Below are 24,013 nucleotides of genomic sequence, written 5' to 3' on the forward strand. Positions count from 1 at the left end.
CGGGATAGATATATTTAAACTCTTTGATCAAATTTGTTTTTATGTGATAAAATAATAGTTGCATAATTAACATAATTGAAGGGTTTTCTTTCTCAAAAAGTGACGTTACACTTGTGACTTTTCGGATTCTATTTAAAAAAGTTTTACATGTGTTCTGGATTCTTAGAACCCTAGATTTCTCTCTGCCTTCTCTCTAAGATATCTTGTTCATCTTCATTTTCTACTCTCAAAATGGTTCACAAGAAGCTTATCTCTCTTGGTCACAACACCATGTAGGTAGATTTTGATTTTGTTTACTCTTTCAATCAACAAGATATTGTGGATATGTTATGTTCTCTTAAATACTCTGATCTTTGGAAGAATCTTGGCGGTCCTTACATTTTTTACGAAAATGAGGTCTGTGAGTTCTTCAAGACGGCGAACGTGGTCGTAGATTCGATAACGGCGATGGTCAACGGAAAGTTTATTTCATTCGGAGAATCGGTGTATGCTGAGTTCCTTGAACTTTCATCTGAGGGTCACACCTTTGATATAGCGCTTCTAGCGGAAACTATCTCGGAAATGTAGATCGTTCTCTCAAATGATGGTAGTTCAATCAGATTAAACGAAAAGAAGAAGGTCCTGAAGCCGCATTTCATACTTCTAAACGATATTGTGGCGAAGGCTCTTCAGGGCAGGTTCGTTCGACATGTACAGCCAAGACCGTTTCGATTATATGACGGTTATTTCTAAAGGTATGCAAATCAACTGGGCATCTACGTTATTTTCTAATCTCTGCTAGTTGGTTTACTCAAAAACAAGCAAAGTGTGGGCTTCTTAGTCCAACTTGGGTGGTTTATGGAGCATCTGGGTGTTTCTATGGGCGATGGTGAGGCTATTAACCCTAGTCGCATACTCACCAACTTCTCCATGAAGAGCACCCTTGCAAGATTGAATCTCTCAAAGGACTTGGTTTCTATCTCATCTAGCCAATAGACGGGTGACCAGTCGGTTACTCGGTCTAAACGTCAGACTATTTCTATTCATTCTATGGGGGCGAAAAGAACCAAATCGGTCATGGAATTTGCGACTAGCACGAATAGCCAAAGACTGCATCGAAGAAGGAATCTGGAGCAGTTGACTCCAGGGCAAGACATGGTTTTCCTCCCCTTTTCGCTATTCCAATATCATCCCTTTAGCCCTCCCCAACCCAATGAAGAAGTAGGCTAAATCTTTTAGTCCTGTTGTCGATCAGTCTAAAGCGTCTAAGACGTCTAAGGAATCTAAGGCGTCTAAAAAGGTAATTTTTCTTCTCCTCTGGATGCAGTGCCTAATATTGATGTTCCTGTATTGAAACAAGCTGAGAGACCGATTGTTGAGCCAGTTGCTCCAAATATTGAATGTCTTAACAGAAATATATCGTCTATCCTTCCTAATGAATCAGTAGCAGTTGAGGCTACTGATAAAGGAAATATTATTGATGAAACAAAGAAGGTAATTCTCCAACTCCTAATACTATTACTTTCTTTGAACAAGCTCCCATTCAGCCGAATGTTGAGACGCTTGTTGTTAAAACTTGTGAAGAACAACCCACAGTTAAGGGAAAGGGTGTAGTGTCTATACTCCCAAAAGGGGCATTTCAAAGATTATGTCCCCTTACAAAATTATGAGAGCATCTAGGGGCTCTCATGGCATAACCATCGGAGAACCTCTTCCCACTCCCAAATCAACCGTAGTTCTTGGAAAAGGAAAATGCATTGCTAAAGACATTTCGGAAAAGGTTTTGGGGGCTAGTTGCATTGTGAATATTATGATGGAGCAAGTTTAAGCGAAAGCAGCTGAGAAGATCGATATCTTCGACACCTAGGTAAATTACAAGTTAGTCACTCCATTTGATAAATTTATTTCGGAAGATGAAATTGAGAAAAATTGGAAGAAGCTGATTAAGATGGAGAAGAGAGTCATGAAATGGGCTAAGACATATGAGGTATTTGAAGCCCTCAAAAGGAAGGATCTCGTGGTGACCAATATCATGGAACGTATTCTTTTTCCCATGATTGAGGCAAGAAAGGCCAACTTCAATTCGCTCGATAGGGATACTCTTGCATAGCAGAATGCTTTGAAGCAACTAGACTTGATTATGAACAACTATTGATCAACAGTCCTTCAACACATTCATGGCACCGAGTCTTCCAGGTTGTATTTGTTTGATGATTTATTGTCTAGCCAAGACGAGCCGATGCAGATCCTTGAAGGTGATCAAATTATTTCGAAAGAAGAGGAGCAGACTGTTGTCTATCTTGTTGATCTGGCCAATTATTGAAGAAAAGTGGCTGATGGCCCAGCGTATTGTTGAACAGACCTCGGTCTTGGTTCAATCTAAAATTAATTTAGAAGAAGAGGTTGTTGTTGTTAAAGATTTTCAGACGTCTATTCCTTAGAAGGAGGCATCTGAAGTGGCTCCTCCTATTCTTGAAGTTGAAACATCTCCGTTGGGTGAGGAAGAATCAGCAAAGTTAGTTGATCAATCTCCTGGATCAGAAGCTAAGGGGGAACTCTTAAAGGAAGCAGGTTCTGAGAAGATTCTCTCTCCTGAGGGGGAACAATCTAATAAAGATGAGTCATCCTCATCTTTGGAAGAGGCACAATCCTCACCATTGGAAGAAAGTCCAATTCCTTCTCCTCGATCATCACCCATCAAGACACCAACTGATGTTGTTGATAAAGTTGATAATTTATCTCTTCACTCTGAAGGTATTTCAGAACATATTCATCAAGTATGTACTGAAATTTTAAACGAACAAGATCAGTCTCGAGATGGATCAAAGGCGCCCTCTTCCCCTCCCAAAGATAAAGAACCAGAGCGTTCTTTACAAGTGAATGTGTATGTTAGTCTCATTCGCACTACCCCAGCTTGTTCTCAAGTCGTGTCCTCAACTACTCGATCTTCTGAAGAAATTTCTCCCGGAGGAGCAAACTTTTGTAACTCCGTGTTGGGTGCGATGAATTCTATTCAACAGAATAGGCTAGACATGCAGTCCAGATTGGCTAATCTTGAGAAGGGGTCTACTTCAAGTAGGAAAGATGTGTCTTCCATTCTTGCTACCCAAAGAGAAACGAAGAAAACCCTGAAGAGGAACACACACTAGTAAAAAAAGACCTTCTAGCCATTGGTAAACCAATCGCTATTCATATCCAAACCAATCTCTAGAAGAATATAGCGATTGATCATAAACCAATCGCCATCAATCGGCATAGGTGTTCTCGCTGTTGCCTTAATTGACAACGGCGATTGGTGAATATCCACTCGCAATTTCCCTATGGCGATTGGCTAGTTTTCCAATAGCAATTTCCTTTAGTCTTTGGCGATTGGTTATTATACCAATCACAATTTCCCTTTAGTTTTTGGTGATTGGTTAATAAACAAATCGCCACTTCCTATATCGAAAATTTTAAAAAAAAATTATCAATTTCTTTCAATAACAGCAAATAAACAGATAGATTAGAAATCCCTGAACTAGAATGTGAATCCACGTGTGTGGCTGGAAAACCCTGCAACTGTATCATTATAACATGTACACGACAATAATAGTATCCCTTTATGTAACAGAAGCAAAACAAGTCTTCACCAAATCAATGGCTTCTACTTCTGAGAGAGGAGTAATAACATCCTGAAAAAACATAATTCTAATATAAGTCCATTTAATAAGTATTACATAAAACCACATAATTCTTTAGATTAAGATAGGATGCAGTAAGCTTTGAATGACTTAACTCGGTAGTCAAAAGACAACATTAACACTTGAAAAATAATTAAATTACATCAATAGTTTCACATTTTATTAAATGAACTTGCGCGTATCAAGTACATACAATATATTTTCAATTAGTATAATCAACATTTATTTTTCAGATACTAATCCAGTGTTCTAAATGGCGGTCGAGGCGGCCGCCTAGGCGGCCGCCTAGGCGGCGCCTAGGCGGTAGGCGGTCCAACACCGCTCCGCCTATACATGAGGCGGTCAGATTATTTAATTATTTATTATTTTTAATTAATTAATTACTAATATTAATATATGTATATATATATTTAATAAAAAACTATTTATCACCCACTATTTATTTAAATTTTGAAATGGCTCTCTACATTCCAATTCATTTATCTTATTCTTTTCTGTTTCTTATCTTATTCACCTCACCTCCTTGATCATCTACATCTTCTTAGATCATCTAATCATCTATCTCTTCTCCAGCTCGTCTACATACTTATTTTTGTTAAATGTTACTATATTAGAGAATATTAATTTGACTTTTTAGTAAAATGATAATTATAGAACATCTTTATTATATTTATATTCAACCGCCTAGGCACCGCTTAGGCACCGCCTAAGCACCCGAGGCAGTAGGCAGTCACTTATCGCTCCGCCACCGCCTACCGCCGTTTAGAACACTGTACTAATCTAATTCAGTACTTAAAATTCAGTATAACATTCAACACTTAATTTTCAGTTTATCAAACACACCCCTAATTAAAATAAAATGTGAGGACTGGAGCATATGTATCAATCAAAATACAAACCTGAGCATGTAGTAAAAGGGAGCTTGGCGACTTTAGTTGATTGTTCAAGAATAGCATAACCAGTGTAGAACCAGACCCTTGAGCACTATATCCAACTCTCTCATAAGATCCAACGGCATCATACGTGAATACACACCCCTTTCCAAATTTGTTAAAATATAAAATGTTTTTGATGTGAATGATGAGAATAAGAGTTTAATGAGATCAGAAATCACACCACTGTACCTTCACTGTCAAGACCATCCAACACATTAAATGCGTAATAAGGAAAGAAGTGTTTGTCGTAGAGTGTGTTAGAAAGAAACTAAGCCATAGCAGGGCAACTCATCTACTTATTATGTTGATGCTGATAAGTCTGTCAATTATCAAGAAAAAATAAACATCACTCTATGCATTACAGGCGAACAACTCTAGAGAATGTGAAATAAAAATAATTACATTTCAAAGAAACTAGAAAGTAAGACGCATAAAAAATTTGGGGAAGAAAAAAACAATCCCATAACCAATTCATCTATTATAATATGACTTCTGAAATTGAACTAGTTAACAAATATGAAAAAACAAAATGTATACAATGAACTAGCACCATCATTCATTCATTTTAAGCTTCATAGATAAAACTGCTTCCCCAGAAAATAACTTTTATAATCTAAGAGATTGAAATCCTTTATCATAGTATAATGATAGAGAAAACTGCTTCCCTAGAAAATGTAATCAAATTTTCAAGCAATTATGTTACAAAATAATGATGCCAACAATATCTCACTATAATAAAGTACCTAGCTATCAAAAGCTCTTGCATGAATGATGAATCTCACATCAGCTAGAAATCCTAAAGAGGCCATCTAAATTTTATCTAATCTGCAACCGTAATCATTATCCTTCTTTGAATACTTACCAAGTGTCTAGCTGCCAAAACCTTTTGCAAAGCTATCACATCAGCTTGAAATCCTGAAGAGGCCATATAAGCTTTATCTTCTCTGCAAGATAAAAAATTATTTCATGTTAGAAAGGAAGGACTTTTGGGCTTTGGCTTGTAATCATAGACCGACAAAACAATCTTTTCGACTTTAAACAAACAAAAAAATACATTCTTTAGTTAATGAGATGTAATTGAACAGACCAGATAATCTAAACTTCATAACTACATCTCTCCAACCATAACAAAACTGTATGCTCCATGTTGACTTAGGAAAATCCCACTACTAAGTCATGAACACTCCAAACTAATGTTGCCAACAAACAATGTATACAATCATATGGATCTTATTTGTTATCACAAAATAATCTACACAATAGCTTTTATAACAAAAATACTATGATTTGGATCATGATCTAGAAATACATTCAATTTCAAATAACTTGGGGACAATGATAAGAACAGGAAAATAGAGGAAATAAGTAAAAACCTTTCTAAGAAGAATGGCGACATCAGCTTGAGATTCTTCAATGGATTGATTACCACACTCGGTGCAACGAATATTATGACTAATGTTTGTTGCTCTGGCATTTTCAATTCGAACCTTGGTTACTAAATCATCATCTTCACTATTCATTTGTGAAACCCTACAAATATTCATTTTACAAACTTATGAAACTCAACCAAACCAATCACCTATTCAGCATTAGCTTAACCAAATTTCATTCAGGCATTTCATCGAACACATGGAATACACTATCATTGGAAACAAAACAACATTAAGAACTATCCGGTGATATTGAATTACAATAAACTAGAAGATTTAACTCATTAAGTAGTAACTGTAGAAAATGCATATAAGGTATCTTCCTACGTAATAACGATCAATAGAAAAGGCGGAACAAAGAGAAACTCACTTTATTCTTCGCTGGTCGGTGTCGGATTCCGGTGAAGGAGCTACGCCGAACCTGTATAAATTAAATTAACTGGATTTAACAGTAATAAGGATTAAATTACTCAAAATCTGAAAATAGTAAAACTTTTTTCATCAAATATAGCCAAAATACTCAACAATCTTAACAAAGTTTTCTTAAATGAGATAGTGTAGACAGACAAAGTAGAATAACCGTACAATTTGAAGATTTTCGAATAATCGCGGGTGAGAATACTGTAACCGGTTGACATTCTGGTATCAGCAACGATCACACAATAGTCAGCTCCAGCTATGGCAACGCAGGTCCTGGGAGAATATAATTTTAGTTTTTAACTGGAGAAAGAAAAACAATCTGCGTAATAACAGAATGAATGGTATATATAGAGAGAGAGGGAGATGGAGTGCTAACCCGCCATTGCTTGCTGCTTCGGCATGGTAATACAGAGAGAATCGAAGAAGATGGATGAAAGCTAGGGCTTTTGCTTTTGTTAATACAGAGAGAACACATAAAAATGGATTTGCTAAAACTGCCTAAATGGATGGATCCCTAAATGATCAAATCAATTAGAGAGAGAAGAAAGGTCCGAAAAAGTAATTCAAAAAAGACGATTGGTTTTTAAAACCATCGCAGCTATCTATCACTTAAATAATTGGGGATTGGATTATATACCAATCGCAATTATAACTTAAAAAAACACGCCATCTTCCGCAGTTTTTTAATAGGAAATTTCAGTAGCGATTGGTTTTAAGATAGTAGTTGCGATTGGATTTTAATACAATCGCAATTAAGACAGTAGTAGCGATTGTTGTTAATACCAATCGCTATGTTTGCTAGCTATTTGCCATTTTTTTACTAGTGACATATGAAGTAAACATCTTGAACACTAAATTCAAGAAGTTTGAAAAGAATTTCTTCAATCGACAATCAGAACATCATGCTGAAACCAAGACTTTCACCATGGAGCTTCACCGAGAAATTTCATCAGCAATAGAACTTATTCGGGCTCAAATGATGGAGATGTCAAACACACTGAAGAAGGCAATGATGGTTGTAGACCAACAAAAAGAGGTTCAGGACGTGGAGGCGACAAAGGTGGTGGCAGTGGAGGCCAGATCACTCGTTTCCATAACATTCTAAATGGCAAACCAATTCTTGAAGAAAAGCAGAAGTGTTGAAAAGGGAAGGACCCTAAATCTTTCTCTTCTTCTTTTCCTATTTTAAACTTATGCTTGAATACTTTTGTGAACTATTTTGATTTCAATTTCATTTTGATGTGTGTTTATTCTGCTTTATTAAGGTTGCATAGTTTTAACATCATCAAAAGTGGGGAAATTGTTGGGAAAAAGTAAAAAAAATAAAGTAAAGAAAAGAGTTAATTAAGTGAGAAGTAATTAACTTAGAAATAAACAAAAGTTTTGAAACATTAAACAACAGAACCTTGATGATGTTTAGAACGGAATTTTGATGATGTTTAGTTGTGAATAAATCTAAGTTATCTATTTGGTTTTGTGTAGGTGCATTAGACTATGCTAACTTAGTCGTGGTCTAAGCGGGCTAATTAGACGAAGTTAGACGTTGAAGTCTAACTCCATTAAACGTAGTACTCTAATGGGATGTGAAGTTAGACGTTGAAGTCTAACTTCATTAGACGTGGTAGTCTAATGGGATGCGAAGTTAGACGTTGAAGTCTAACTCCATTAAACGTGGTAGTCTAATGGGATGCGAAGTTAAACGTTGAAGTCTAACTCCATTAGACGTGGTAGTCTAATGGGATGCGAAGTTAGACGTTGAAGTCTAACTCCATTAGACGTTGTAGTCTAATGGGATGCAAAGTTAGACGTTGAAGTCTAACTCCATTAAACGTGGTAGTTTAATGAGATGCTTAGTTAGACGTTGAAGTCTAACTCCATTAGACGTGGTAGTCTAATGGGAAACGTAGTTAGACATTGACGTCTAACTCCATTAGACTTGATAGTCTAATGTGAAATGTAGTTAGACAAGGACGTCTAACTCTATTAGACGTGGTAGTCTAATGGGAAACGTAGTTAGACGTTGACGTCTAACTCCATTAGACTTGGTGTTCTAATGGAACGCGATGTTAAACGAGGACGTCTAACTCCTTTAGACTTGATCTAATGGAGCACGTCTAATGTCTTTCTTCAGTAGCCGTCTGAAGTTAGCATACGTCTAATCACGATCAACTAGTTGTCTTCTACTCCTGCTCTACTCACTCATGTGCAGTCTGATAAGCCAACTAATTATATCCAATAAACGAATGCCACATACGCAAATTTCCTACCAACGGTTTGTCCAGTACAAGACAAATTCAGAAGGATATTCGGCACACTACCAGTTCGGTACGGCCACGATCCCTTTGCTCAGAGTCTGTAGAATTCTGGTACTATAGGAAGCTTTCCAATGGACGCTTGCCATTACCAATCTTACTTGCTTACACTCTTGCACTTACTGATTTTCTTACATTCCTCAAGTTCAAGAGAGAAATAATCAATTGATGTATAGTTGTGAAAATATTGTTGAGAATATTATAAGTTGAATAGAGGTTGTTCTGTTTAACAGAGAGTTAGCTAGTTTAGTAAGTTGTATTTGATTCAAAGTATTTAATGGATATCCTTCCGGTTGTGGAAGAAGGGGTGACGTAGGAGGGTTTGATCTGAACATTCATAAACAACTCCTTGTGTTCTTTACTTTCTACTATTCATCTTCTATCGGTTCAAAGCTTCAAATCCGACGAACACTTCCACACTTGAAACCGTTTCAAGAGTTCGAAGAATTTGTGAAGAATATAAATAGATTTTAACTTCTAACAGAGTTAAAATCGAACTGGAGTGTATTAGCTATTAACAATAGTTAGACCCTAGTCTCTATTGCTAGCACCGATCCTATTAGATTTGGTCAAGTCTTTTAAGATGAAAGACTTGGGTCAATCTAGACAAGTTCTTGGAATGCAGGTCTTCGTGATCGGGTTAAGAATATGTTATGGATATCTCAAGAAAGAGATATTGAGAAGATTATAACAAGATTCTATGTGGACAAGGCAAAGCCAGTTGCTTGTCCATTGGCTATACACTTGAAATTAAACAAGATAGTGTCTCCCAATAATGAAGAGGAAAGACAAGAAATGTTCAAGGTTCCATATGCTTCAACAATACACAGTCTAATGTATGTAATGGTCTGCACAAGACTAGATATAACTCATGCGGTTGGAGTAGTTGGTCATTTCCTTTCAAAACCCAGTAATGTACATTGGGAAGCGGAAGTGGCTAATGAGATATCTCTGAGGGACCTCCTAATATGTTTTGTGTAATGGTACTGGAAAGTCACATGGTGAAAGGTTTTCTGATTCAGATATGAGCGGTGATATCGACACAATGAGATCAACTTCAAGATATCTGTTTATCTTTTGAATAGGAGTTGTATCATGGTCGTCTCGTCTATAGAAATGTGTTGTTTTGTCTACTACAGAAGGTGAATATATTGTCATTACTAAATGTTGTAAAGAAATTAGATGGATGAATGAATTATTAAAGAAAACGGGTATAGCACAAGACAGGTTTGTGGTGTTTAGTGACTCACAAGGTCCATGATAGCCGATTCGGGTGTTGCTCAAAAATTTGGGGCTGAAGCTATCAGTACTGCATGTTATACACAAAACCGGTCTTTGATCAACAAGTTTCATAACAAAACACCGTATGAAGTGTATTTTGATAGAATTCCTAACATTAGGTATCTTAAAATTTTCGGTTGTAAATGTTACATTCACATAAATGGCAAAAATTATTTATCTGCTTTTGATGCAAAATCCGATATTGGGATCATTCTAGGTTACTCAGCAGTTAGTAAAGCATATAGAGTATATAATACTAGAACTTTAACCGTGGAAGAATCTCTTCATGTTGTATTCGATGAATCGGTTGAAAGTAACACTGCATCATCCTTTGATCTACACAACAGATTGGAAAATAATAATATCCATTCTGATAGTGAAGATGAGGTTCCTGTATTCAGACGGTTTGTCCATAACCAAATAGGTGCTGTTGAAACCCAGCCGGATCAAGCTGCCACACAGCAGGAAGCTGACACCTCGGTTCAAACTGAGGAAATCGGTCGGTCTGACATTATTGATCAACCTACCGATATGTCTAACCTTGATCAAACAAACGGTGATTTGGTAGACACTCCTGAACCGAATCTCAAAAGGAACACAAATCATCCTCCTGAGCTTATTATAGGTGACCCTTCAAAACCAGTCCAAACTAGGCAACAAATACTGGAGGAATACTTCAATTCCGCTTTCATATCCTAGATTGAGCCGAAAAGGGTGGATGAAGCATTGTCGGATCCGGATTGGATCTTGGGAATGCAAGAAGAGTTAAACCAGTTTGAGAGTAATAAAGTATGATACCTAGTCCCTAGACCGAAAGATCAACCGGTCATAGGAACAAGATGGGTATTCAGAAATAAACTCAATGAAGACGCTTTGGTTACGAGGAACAAAGCTAGATTAGTGGCACAAGGATACAAACAGGAAGAAGGCATTGATTTTGAAGAATCATTTGCTCCTATAGATAGAATTGAAGCCATTAGGATTTTTCTAGTCTTTGCTGCTTTCAAAAAATTTAAAGTTTTTCAAATGGATGTTAAAAGTGCATTTTTAAATGGTGACATACGCGAAGAAGTATACGTTAAGCAACCACCCGGTTTTAAAAATGCTGACCTGCCTAATCATGTATACCGCCTAAATAAAGCACTGTACGGTTTAAAACAAGCTCCTAGAGCTTGGTATGACACATTAACCGCATTTTTGATACATCATGATTTTACAATAGGTTCAGTGGATAAAACTCTATTTAAATTTGAGAAAAAGGGACACATTTTACTTGTTCAAATATATGTGGATGATATCATTTTTGGATCAACCGATCCTAAGCTATGTGATAAATTCTCAACCTTGATGACTAACAAATTTGAAATGAGTATGATGGGAGAATTAAGTTTCTTCCTAGGCCTTCAGGTTAAACAACTCGAAGGAGGAACGTTCATCAATCAGCCAAAATATACAAAGGAACTTCAAAAGAAATTTGGGATAGACACATGTTCCTCTGTCGCTACTCCAATGAGCTCATCAATCAAGCTGGATAAGGATGATGACGGTCAAGGAGTAGACCTGACTGCTTATCGTGTAATTATCGGCTCACTTCTATACCTGACAGCAAGTAGACCGGACATACTATTTGCGGTCGGAGTGTGTGGAAGATTTCAGGCTAATCCCAAACAATCTCACTATACAGTCGTTAAGCGAATCCTGAAATATCTAAAGGGAACCCCTGAAGTCGGTCTGTGGTATCCAAAGGACTCATCTTTTAACCTCACAAGCTATTCTGATGCAGACTATGCATGTTGTAAAGTTGACAGAAAAAGTACCAGCGGCTTGTGTCATGGCACAGCAAGAAGCAAACATCGGTTGCTACATCAACCGCAGAGGCTGAATATCTGGCAGCCATAAGTTGTTGTTCACAACTCCTATGGGTTCAACAACAACTAAAGGACTTCGATATCACCGCCGAAAAATCTCCAATTTTCTGTGACAACACAAGTGCCATAGCAATCACATACAATCCGGTTTTACACTCTAGAACCAAGCACATCGACATAAGGCATCATTTCATCCGAGAACATGTCATGCAGAAGCATATCCGGCTAGAATACGTATCCACTGATCAACAAGTAGCCGATATCTTCACAAAGCCGCTGCAGGAAGCTAAGTTTTCTTACTTCAGAAACATCCTTGGTTTAACCGATATTAATCAACTCATTTCTTAAACCTTTAATCTTTAAAGGGGAAATCGGTTCGGATAGATAAAACCGGCAGTTCTTCCTAAAATGTCGAAAACTGAATTTACCATCGTATTTATTGAAGAACCGCTTTGTCTATCAGTTACAGTAAACCGACCAGTTACATAGTGCTTACATCAATTAACTGCATTAGGACCAATGAGTGAAAACCAACCGGTTTGAATATAATATATTCTGGATTATTTGGCTTCCAAACAAAAATGGAACAACTGTCTGTGTTTAGACGTATCTGTTCTGAAAAGATACCTTTTCAAAACAAAACAGTCATGCCTCAAAAGACGTGAAGATATGATATCTCTCACCGTCCAGGCCTATGACTCACACCCTTAGGCTGTACACATACCTAATTTATGCAAAATGCTTTATCCTATGGTTTATAAACTAAATTACCTGTTACTCACTAGATAATACTATTCATCCATATCACCCTTCAACTAATATATAAGTTAGGTGAACATCAGACAAATATCCACAATACCAACTTATCATCTCACTAAGACAAAAATGTCTCAGTTCCAAAACATTCTCCAAGTTGATTTTGACTCAACACAGGGGACACAACACTATGAGATATTTAAAATGATTAAATCTCTAGAAAGTATCGGTCTGAAGCCCTTCCTAGATGACAAACATGTCATCTTTCCTGAGACCGTACTCGAATTTTTCCATAACGCCAGAGTCTTCCGTGGTACTCCATACTTTGATATCCTTATCCAATCTAGGGTTAGGGGAACGGTGTTTGACTTTTCTGAGCGAGATTTCCATCAGTGCTTCGACCTTCCGAAGGAAGGTCTTACCGATCTGAATGTTTCGGCCGAACTAAAAGTCGAAATCTCTTTGAACTTCTCTCGCTCGAACCTTCCAGACGATGACCACGGAGCTCGGTCATCTTTAAGGGCTGAATATCAGCTTCTCAATGACATCATCGGTAGGGCCATCCTGGGAAAGGATGTCACAATCACCTACTACACCACCGTCTTCAATATCATGACCACTATCACAACTGATACTCCGGTCAATTGGTCTAGGCTGTTGTTTGACATCTTGATCTGGATGATCATCACTCGTCATACCGGCTTCATTCCCCAGATCAACTTTTTACTCATGGAACTCGGGGTTCCGCTCTGTCCAGGCGAAGGGCTGAACCAATCCCAGGTCCTAACTAGGGATTCAGCCGATTCCTTCTATGAGCGGTTCGAGAAAGCTTGGAAGAAGAAGAACAGACACCTCGCCTCCTCCGGCCACTGAAAACTCATTCCTTCGGACAACCGGTCATTTTCCTTCAAGCACTGGTTGTATTTTTAACCTACTCGATTATGTCTCCTTTCGGTTTAAATTATGTTTCTCTCAGTTCAATGTAATCCGTCTTTCCTTAATGAAATTTCAGTACTCTTTGAATTCTAACTGCATGGGAAATTACACAAACTTAGTTAGTTCCCAACTAGATCCTCAGCCTCGGTCTTCGTAACCGGTCAAAAAGTAACCCCTTCCCAAGGCGTTTTGAAAACATAAATATTCTCCAACATTAATGAGACAAAAAGGAATATTATCATTAAATGCTCCTACCTTCCCTCCCATTTCAAGTCTATTTAAGAAACATCTCCCTCTCATTCCGACACACCTCCAAACAACATATTTTAAATCTCTATCTCTTAGCAAGATTTGAAAAATGTCTCATCGCACTCTCAGGAACTATCTATGCATCGACTTCGATTCTGCCCTCGACATGGAAGATGTTGAAGTAAGGGAGTTACTCTTTGAATCCCTAGACGAACCCGGACTTCGTGCTTTCCTCGAAGAATCTGGACCTCTATTTTTTCCAGAGGTACTGGAATTTTTCAACAATGCGTCTATGTTCAACAGTGCAGTTGTATCCACCGTGAAAAACAATGTCATCGTTCTCCCTGAGAGCGGACTCGCCGGAATGTTTAATCTTCCCACTGAAGGGTTTTCAGACTTCTCATCCCGAGTGGGCAGCGCAGCTGCTGATTACGCTGAACTGTTCTCCGGATCTGAAACACCGGTGGAGAATCACGGCCTTAAAACCAACCTTGCTCCCCACATCCAACTCTTGCATGCGATCGTCAACCGGTCAATCATCTGCCAATCTCCAAACCAAAACTATTCCAAAAAGACTTTCGACATGATGACCTATATCGTCAGCAATACCCCCATCAACTGGGCATCGGTCATCTTTAACAACTTGAAAACCATGGTCGAAACGAAGAGAGGGTTCGGCTATGCTCCTCAATTGAGCCGGGTCATTCGAGCATGCGTTCCAAATCTTGGACCGGGTATACCAGTGAATCTCTCGAATGTCCTCAACGAGGAGGTGGTGGATGACAAACTTTCTAAGATGATCACTATGTAATTTTCTTTTTCTTTTATATGTACTCCAAACCGATCTTTGTATCGGTATCTATCATGTCCCTCTTCTTTAATCAAATATGAATTTTATTTATTAAGTTCAAAAATCGGTTCAAAATTACAAAGCTCAAATATTGGTTTAAATTCACAACCGGTTAAAATCACTTACCGACTCATTATTTACCGGTTAAATTAAATCATCGCCTCCTTAATCATCGGTTAAAGGATTAACCGCTCTAAGAACTCTCGCCAAAAGAACTCCCGCCAAAGACTTACCGCCAAAAGCTTGCCGCCCAAAGACATTTTGGAGGGAAAATTGTCGCCCACTCTTAATGTGACGGTTTGCGACGTTTCGCATTCCAATCCGCGGCTATAAATACCTTCATTCGTCATTTTATTTCCTTCTTCTGCGAATCTGCTTTCACTCTCTAGCACTCAACTCTTTCCTAAACTCTCAATCTCTCAATCTTCCGGTCTCTCCAAGTAAAATGGGTCGCGATCCTGTGCTCTTTACTCACATCTTCCAAGTGGACTTCGAAGAAATTCGATCCAACGGATCGACAGAGGCTAAACAGGTGCTGAATCTCATATCTGCCTCAGGTCTTGAACATTTTCTGAATGGACCGTTCATCCTGTAGCAAGACACGGTCATGGAGTTTTTCCAAACCGCTGTACTCAGTGAGGGAATTATATCTGCAACGGTCGGTGGAAAACCGTTTCAACTCACAAAAGAATCGGTTGTTGAAGTTCTCCGCCTACCGATAGAAGGGAGTGACTTCTCGGTGCTTACAAACGAGGATGTACTCCTTGCGGTTCGCTGTAATGTATCGGATACTAAAGAACCGATAATAGTGTCTGGCAAGAAAACCGACCTCAAACCAGAATACAGGCCACTTTGCGAGATTCTCTCAAAGTCGGTTCAAGGAAGAGGAGGCAACTACGATAGCCTCACACGCTCGAAAATTGAGATGATAGCCAGTTTGGTCAGAGGCATTAAGATCAACTGGGTCAAGGTTATTTTCTCTAATCTGTGTGAGATGGTGGATCCATCTTCAAAACGGTCGTGGGGATACGTCGTTCCACTCGGCAAGCTGATGCGCCACTAAAATGCCGAAACCGGCCCGGGTGTTTTTATTCCTTCCAGCAAGATAATAAAATCCACCCACTTTTTGAAACCGGAGGATAAACCGGGCATAGTGAAGGTCTCTGCCGGTAAAAAATCAAACACTCGTCCTAGGAAATCGCAGTCTAGAAAGAAAAAGGCTCCGGCGGGTGAACAGATCGGAAGCAAGGCGGTTCCGCACACGTCCGGATCGGCTAATATTCAAGCCGACACTCCTAATCCGGAGAACTCCGCGTCTAGCTCTAGTCGGACCCACTCCAACAACACCGAGGAGAATCGGTTAGACAAAGGGAAGGAGAAGGTGGTCGAAGAACAACCGGCCAGAAATATTAATGATGAAACCGGTTCGGCCAGGCAACCGGAGATATTTGAAACCGCGGACGACAACGTTCATCAAATGGGAGAAGAACTTGTTTCCCAAATAATAAAGCAACTTTTCAAGCTTGCCCACGCTACAAGCGATGTCTATTATCAATGGGCTCTGGAACGGCATGAGGTATGTTATGCCGACATGTTACCAGCGCATCCTGTTCATCAGAGATATGAAAAGTTTGTGGAGATGGAAAGGTCGGTGCTCGACCTCACGAAGACTAAGAGCGTGGTCACCGCTCTTCGAAAAGGAAGGATGGTTGAACCGCACGCCCGGTTGATGGAACTCAACAACTATATGCGTCACCTTCATGAACAAAGTGCCCCTGAAGAGGAGAAAAACCAGTTTGATGTAATTGTGCTGGAATTGCTAACGGCTAAGAAACGGGAGCTAACCGATGAGATGACACGGTTAGAATTGGAACCCGGTCACCAAGAAGCCTCACACTTTTCCAGATCTCATCATGAAGATCATGACGGTTCCGAATCCAACGGCGGTCCGAATCTGAATGAGGCCGAGAATATCCCTCCTCCACCGGAACCACCGGTCAACACCGTTGAAACCGAAATAGATACACTACTCACCAATCGGTCTGGATCTCCACAAACCGACAAAACGTCGGTGCCTGTTCTAACCGAGGCCAAGGTCATGGACTTAATCGAGGAATTTTGTAAAGATGTCATCATGCCGTGGCAGAAGAAAGTGAGGGAAAGAGAAAAGAAATACAACTGATTGATTGAGTCTACCGGCGAAAGGCTGAACTCCGCGGTTCAATGGATTACAGTTGTTGAAGATAACTACGGCCTGACTGATCAACTGTTCAGCTCCACGATACGAAGAACGACAAATCTGGAGAACAGTCTGGCTCAAACCGACCAGCAGCTTAGTTTAACGGATCAAAGGCTGGCAACTTTTGAAGAGGGTCTGCTTCAATCCGGTATCCAGGCTAGTTCAATACTTGAAAGAATGGCAACGCTTGAAGAAAAGCATGCCCAGACCGAAGCCGAGCTAAAGGCGGTCTCCGAACAGCTGGCGGAGATGATAGCGTCCAAGCTAGCAGCCGACGAAGCGCTTGAAAAAGCGAATGAGATCGCGGCTCAGAAGATTCAAGAGACCGAAAACGAGCGAATACGGCTTCAAAAGGAAAGGGAACAGGCAGATGCAGCCCTGGCCCAACATGTTCAAACAGTAGAAGATGTTGCACCGGCACAAGCGGTTCAAGCAAATGAGGAGTCGGCTCGGCTGTTCCAACAACACCTCATAGTGGAGGAAATAGAAGAAAGGAATAAATCCTCGAAGGTGGCTGCTCCATCAACCGGACCGGTCACTAGAAAGAGAAAGGCCCCCAAAAGGACAACGACTAAACGAAATCAACAGCTGTTGGACGACATTGTTGAACCGATTGCTGCTCCTCCACCCAACCCGGTTTCACTAGAGGTTGAAGAGGTCGAGGAAGAGGATATACCGTTGAACAAAAGAACGCGAGGTATCGAGGCAATTCCAATCAGATCGGTTCTCTCACAAGTTTCATCGTTCACCAGAACCTCGGGCGATCAAGGATCCTCCTCCAGAGTTGGCGCCGATCCCTGCAATCCGGGAAAGGGAATGATAGCTGACTACCTACGGGAGAGATACATGCCTAAGAAGAGGGAATAGAAGTTTTAATTATATATTGCTTATGTTAATTTTAGTATATTTCCTACTTTTATATATATATAAAGTATTTTTGGAAACCGGCCTACAATTTACTTCTTACATGGTTTTGAATATTTTAAACAAAATAATCAAAAAGGGAGAAATTGATAAGATAAAAATTTTCTTCAAAAACAAAATTTTTCTCAAATTTTTCCAAAATTTTTCGAAAACTTTTTCTAAGTCATTTTCCAAAAATCCGGCCAAATAAACTTTTAAAACAACCTGCCTACAATCTACTTCTTACATGGTTTTGAATATTTTAAATAAAATAATCAAAAAGTGAGAAATTGTTAAATAAATTAGACCGGTTAAAATAAGAACTTAACAAAACAAACTTTCTGTGCATGAACGGTTAAGAACCAGGATCGGTCAAAAATCTGACCGGTCAAGAATCCAACCGATCAAGAAAACAAGACCGGTTAGAAGACAAGGCAAAAGATGTATCCAAAACCTGAAGTCATCCAGTTAACCTGAAGCTATGAACAACCGGTAAACATCCTAAACCAAAATGCATCCAACCGGAAAACCGATGAAGAAGCTACTTAGAGAAAGAAGCCAAGAATATCAAACTAGGTACAGCCTACAAATCGGTGTAAACAGATACTTTGAGTATCTGCGGAAGATGATACCAAAGGAACAGACTGTAACATTGCAATATCCATACAAGTCCGGTGATACTCTGCAGGCTGTAGAAGACCGCCTGAAAAGATCTTTCCACTCTGGGATAAGTTAGAGGCGCAACCTTCCAAGTGCAGGCAACTGTCCAACCGACAGTTGCTACATTAAGTAAAAGACAAACCTAGCCGGTTTAACCTATGCCTTGGGAGCCTAAATCGCCAGTACTGCAACACTGAACCTCTGTTCAACCAATCATATTCAAGAAGAAGAAATGTGACCGTTGGCACATTTCACCTATAAAAGGAGCTGAAGAGGAGTAAATGCAGTTACCAGTTCCACCAGCTACAAATTCTAAGAGTTATTAATTACAAGTTCATCTCTCTACAAGAATCAAAGTTTAAGTGTGCATTTAAAGTGAGATTACAATTTCGGTGAGAATTGTACGAGTGTTTATCGAGCAGCAAATAAGTCTCGATCGGATATTGTGTTTGTGTATTCCTTAGTGAATATCCTTCTCGCGGTTTTGAAAAGAAGGGGTGACGTATGAGTTTTATCTCCGAACATCCATAAAAAACTGTCTTGTTCTTTACTTTCTGTCGGCTCTACGTTCTAACCGATTTATACTAACCGACTCATATCGCCCTAACCGATTAAACATCACTTTAACCGATTTACTAAACCTCAAACCGACTTACTAAACTCCAAACCGACTTTATCCAAATCTATTTTTATTCATCCTGTGTGCGTGTTGCTTCAACCTGAAACAAATCACTTCCGCACTTGAAATCGGTTCAAGAGTTTGTGACAGTTTGTGTAGTATTGAAACCCAGTGTTAATCTCTAACCGGATTAAACACTAACCGTTGAGTGAAAGGTGTAAACCGGCCAAACCTCGGTTCCCCACCCTCGATCTAAATCCTAACAATTTGAGCAAAAATCCAAGTTTCCATTCACGTTCAAAACACATCAAAAGAATGTACCATTAGATCCGTGAAGTGCTCAAAAAGGAGTGATATACTTTGAGAGAGTGCATACAGATGAGAACGGGTCAGATATGATGACAAATGTCTTGCCAAGAGGTAATCATGAGATATGTTGTGCCAAAGCCGGAATGGTTCTAGCAAGGGCGTCACAATGATGAATATTTATAGCAACAATCTCCCATGGCTCGGAAGGGGAAAAATTTTTTAGATGTTCCTTGCCATTGCGATCAAGTTTTAACTTCCGGGTAAGTAAACGGGTCAGGGTTTTCTATTATGAAAACAGGTCAGAGTTTTCTATTATAAAAACGGGTTAGGGTATAAATACATTTTTTGTATTTTTCTTTAATGACAGTAATGTTGAGAGAGAGTGTACAGATATATGTTTTTATGATTCCTTCTTGTTCTTTGGCTGGTCTAGAGAGAGGTTGTGGGAGCTTTTGATTGTGAAATATCATAATCATTCCTAGTAATAATCACTTCTTTCATTTGAGAGTAGGGTATGTTTGATTTTTAAGAATATCAGTAGTTTTGCTGTTGCAAAATCCAACACATATGACTCTTTGAATGGTTTGATTGTCCTTAGTTGTTGTCTTCTGTTCAGATCTGTCTACAATAATTATAGATCGAAGATTGGTTCTTTGTAGATTTTGATAGATGTAACTAACTAGAAAAAAATATACTATAGAATTTTAAATTTTGGAATAGACTTTATATTAACAAAATATCTAACTCTACCCGACAATATTATTTTTGTTAATCATTAAACAAAAATATTATATTTATTTAATATAACATAAAATATACATAGGGGTAAAAAATATTACCGATATTATAGTTTTTTTAATGATATTATAGGTATATCAAAAATAATCGTACCGCAATATATTGAGAATGTCGATAATTTCGTTGTACCGAAAAAAGTAAGGTATGATACCGATGCCAAAATTATAGATTCAAATATAATGTTCCAAATATTGTGTTCCATTATGTACCACTTTCACCAAAATTGATAATTTTATTGAATGAGTCAAAAGTAATGAAGAGAGAATAAAAAGTCAATATATTTAACATATTCTGTGAAGTTGTTGTACATATTAGAACACAATATCTAGAACATATTTGATCCCAAAAATTAGTATGAGATTTTCAAATATTTTAGTATATCAAGACATACTAAAATAGTATTTATAAATTAAAAAATATATATTATATAATACTTATAAGAAAAATAAATAAATTTGATATTAATTTAATTACATAAACATAATTTTTGAAAATTAAATCAAAATATAATTATATTGTAATATTATTTAATATATGCAATCTTAATGTATTATATTTTATAAAATAAATTATTTTTATTTCAATATAAAGTGTTTTATTTTTTAAAATAAATTTAATATAGTATAATATGTTTTTAAGTTCATCTAAAATAAAATAGATAACTTAAAAGTATTCTTTTGAGAAGACTCTCGACTTCTATTATGTTTTTTTAATAAAAAAAATATTATATAAATATATTTAAATTCGAGGCTTTCGAGCCGAATTCGAGTTTATGATTATATGATCGAGCCGAGTTTGAGCTTAATATTGAAAGTTTGATCGAACTCGTGCCGAGCCAATAAAAAAATAGTCGAACCAAACTCGAGTTAGAGCTAGCTCGGCTCGACTCGACTTTCTTAACCCCCTAGTAAACACATGTATGCGTTTGTATAGAGAAGGAGAGTTGGATGAAAAAATCATTTTGGGTATGCATTGTGTGTGGGTTAGAGGTCTAACTAAGAAATAAATTAATTCAAATATTTAAGGATTTAACAAATAAGTAAGAAAATTTAAATTAAATAAAATAAATAAAATTAAACAAATTAAACGGTAATTTATATCCAATAAGTTACAAATATTCAATCAAGCTAACCTATGTCATTGTCTAATTATATTTGAGGAATGAGATTGATTTGTTGATTTGTTATATTTGATGAATATGTAAATGATAATAAGTTGTCTGTTTCTATTAATGAAACAAATTACTGATTCTTAACATATTTCATAATATTAAAATTAGAAGAAAAAAAAATTATATATATATATATATATATATTGTTAATGAAGTGAAATTGTAATCCTTTCTTATAAAAAAAAACATAATCATTGGGACAAAATAAATATTTGTTTCTAATTTATTCAGAATTTTCAATTGGAAATTTAATCAATTTCATTAAAATGTTAAAACAATACATAAAATAAATTTCATTATATAGTGTTACATTAAGTGGTTTTATGACTTTTATATAATACTTATATTTTGATATTTTTCAATTTTGTTGGAGAATGAAAATTCTTTTTCACTTGCAATTGATGTCGTTTGTCTACATCTCGATAGTTCTAAAATAAGAGGTTGATTATCAAGACCGTTTATGCTGTAAAATTTGCTCGTTAGTCCGTTTAAGTCCGATTAGATTTGGTATATTATAGCTTTAAAGATTATTTTAGGCGCTATCTGCAAGCATGTTATTTATCGCTTTTCTATTTATCCATTTTGTAAAAATGTTCTTTTCTTCCGGAAAATTAATCAAGCTTTTCTATTTATCCATTTTTTAAAAATGTTCTATTCTTCGGGGAATTTGAGGAAATGACCCTAAAAATGGGTCAAATTATGTTTGGTGCGGGCCCATGTTTTTTATAGCGCTGGTGACCCCCAAAATATTTTCTGCCGAAAATACCCCTATTGCGTCACGCACCCTCCAGTTGCGTGACGCACCCGAGAGCATTGTGAAAAGTCCACAATGCCCTTACTATATAATAAAAAAAATTACAGTTTTTCTCTTTCTTTTCATTTCTTTCTTTCTTCTTCTCTTTCTTCACTTCCTTTTCTCCTCCTTCTCTCTAAAAGGGACAACCACCGACGAAAGGAATCCCAACGAAGACGGCGGAATCCCAACGAAGGAGATGTCTCTTTCTGCTACTGGTATGCTTACTTCTTCCTTTATTTTTTTCTTTGAACGCGTTGTTTGTTAGGGTTTAGGGATTAGAGATTGATTAGGTAAATGTCACCGGCGGCGAAATCCGGGTGCGTCACGCAGGTGCGTAACGCAGGTGCGTCACGCAGGTGCGTAACGCAGGTGCGTCACGCAGGTGCGTCACGCAGGTGCGTCACGCAGGTGCGTAACGCAGGTGCGTAACGTAAGTGCGTGACGCACCTGAGTGACGCACCCCAAATCATTTATAGTTAGTATTTGCATTTCATTTCATAGTAGAAACCATCTGAATATGTTATTTCTTTTTTGTGTTAACAGTTCAAATATATTGGGTTGATGAAATGCCCTGTTGAAATACCCAATTTATTCTTTGAAGAAATGAGGGTAACTGACAACTGATTTTAGAGTGTTGAAGGCTTGAAGCATGTTAGTTTATTCTTGATTATGAAATCTTCCTCAAATTGGATCTATATAGTTATCTGGTGTCAATCCAAGCTGTGTGGCCCATAAAAGCCAAATTTTGTAGTTTAGGATTGTAGTAGATTGATTAGTTTCTATTTTTAATTTGATGACATAGTTTGTCACATATTTCTCCATTGTCTGTTGAAAACTCAGGATAGAGAGATTGATGAGTTAAATGAGCAATTGGAAGAAGATGCAAAATGTGTTGAACACCTGCAAGTTCATCTGTTGGAGGAGAGAAATAAAATGTCTCATGTAGAAAGAGAGAACGTGAGATTGCAGAGCCAGATCAACATGTTAATCAGTTTGGTGCAGGAAAATGACGACGAAGAACCCTAGTTTCTAGATCTGATCGATCTCTTTTATGATCAACAAAGATCAGATGATATGTGTCTTTATACTGTCTTTTATAAATTGTTTTTTCTTTGTAGAGAATTCATGATATTATCACATAGATGAGTAAGTAAATATGTAATTACATTGGTTTGTAAATCAGACATTACTCAATAATGGTCACCCTATGTTTGAGAACTTTATAAATATTTGAAATTTGATGATTTATACTGAATTTTCGAAGTTTTCGCGGACGGAAACATGAAAAAATAAAGTCGAGTTTGGTTCGAAATAGGTAAAATCGAGTCAGGTTAGAATCGTTAACCCTGCCAACTTAAATTGTCACCCTTAATATTTTTACAATTGAAACTATACATATTCATTGTACATTTAAAGGAAAGACTAAAGCAGAAACAGTAAACCTATTATCTATACACAACTTATTAATGTCGATTTCAGAATCCTCTTAACAATCATTCATTTACTAGAACAAGATTTCCCAACAACAGATTTAAGGTTATCTAGTTTGGTTCATCTTGGAATCCTCTAGAATGTTGAACAAGAACTGTGGGAGAGAAGCAATTTTCGGGAGATTAGCCAGCAGCTCACCAAGTGAATCTATTCTCGACATCTTCGGGAGATTGCATGACTGTCCATTACTGCATTATGATCAGAATTTGTCAATTGATGAAATGAAAGGACAACAAAATAATTACTATACAAACTATAATTAGTTGCACTCTACCTGATTAACTATGAGAAGGCTCATAATGTGGAAACATTCTGGAACATTTAGGATATC

The 24,013-nt window shown here is 37.5% G+C and overlaps 1 pseudogene; it reads right to left on the bottom strand.

Annotated features, from left to right (window-relative positions):
* Positions 1-3,545: 3,545 nt before the first annotated feature.
* Positions 3,546-7,544, bottom strand: LOC124923599 (annotated as a pseudogene).
* Positions 7,545-24,013: the final 16,469 nt, after the last annotated feature.

Source organism: Impatiens glandulifera, chromosome 1 (genome assembly GCF_907164915.1).
Source record: "Impatiens glandulifera chromosome 1, dImpGla2.1, whole genome shotgun sequence".
NCBI lineage: Eukaryota > Viridiplantae > Streptophyta > Magnoliopsida > Ericales > Balsaminaceae > Impatiens > Impatiens glandulifera.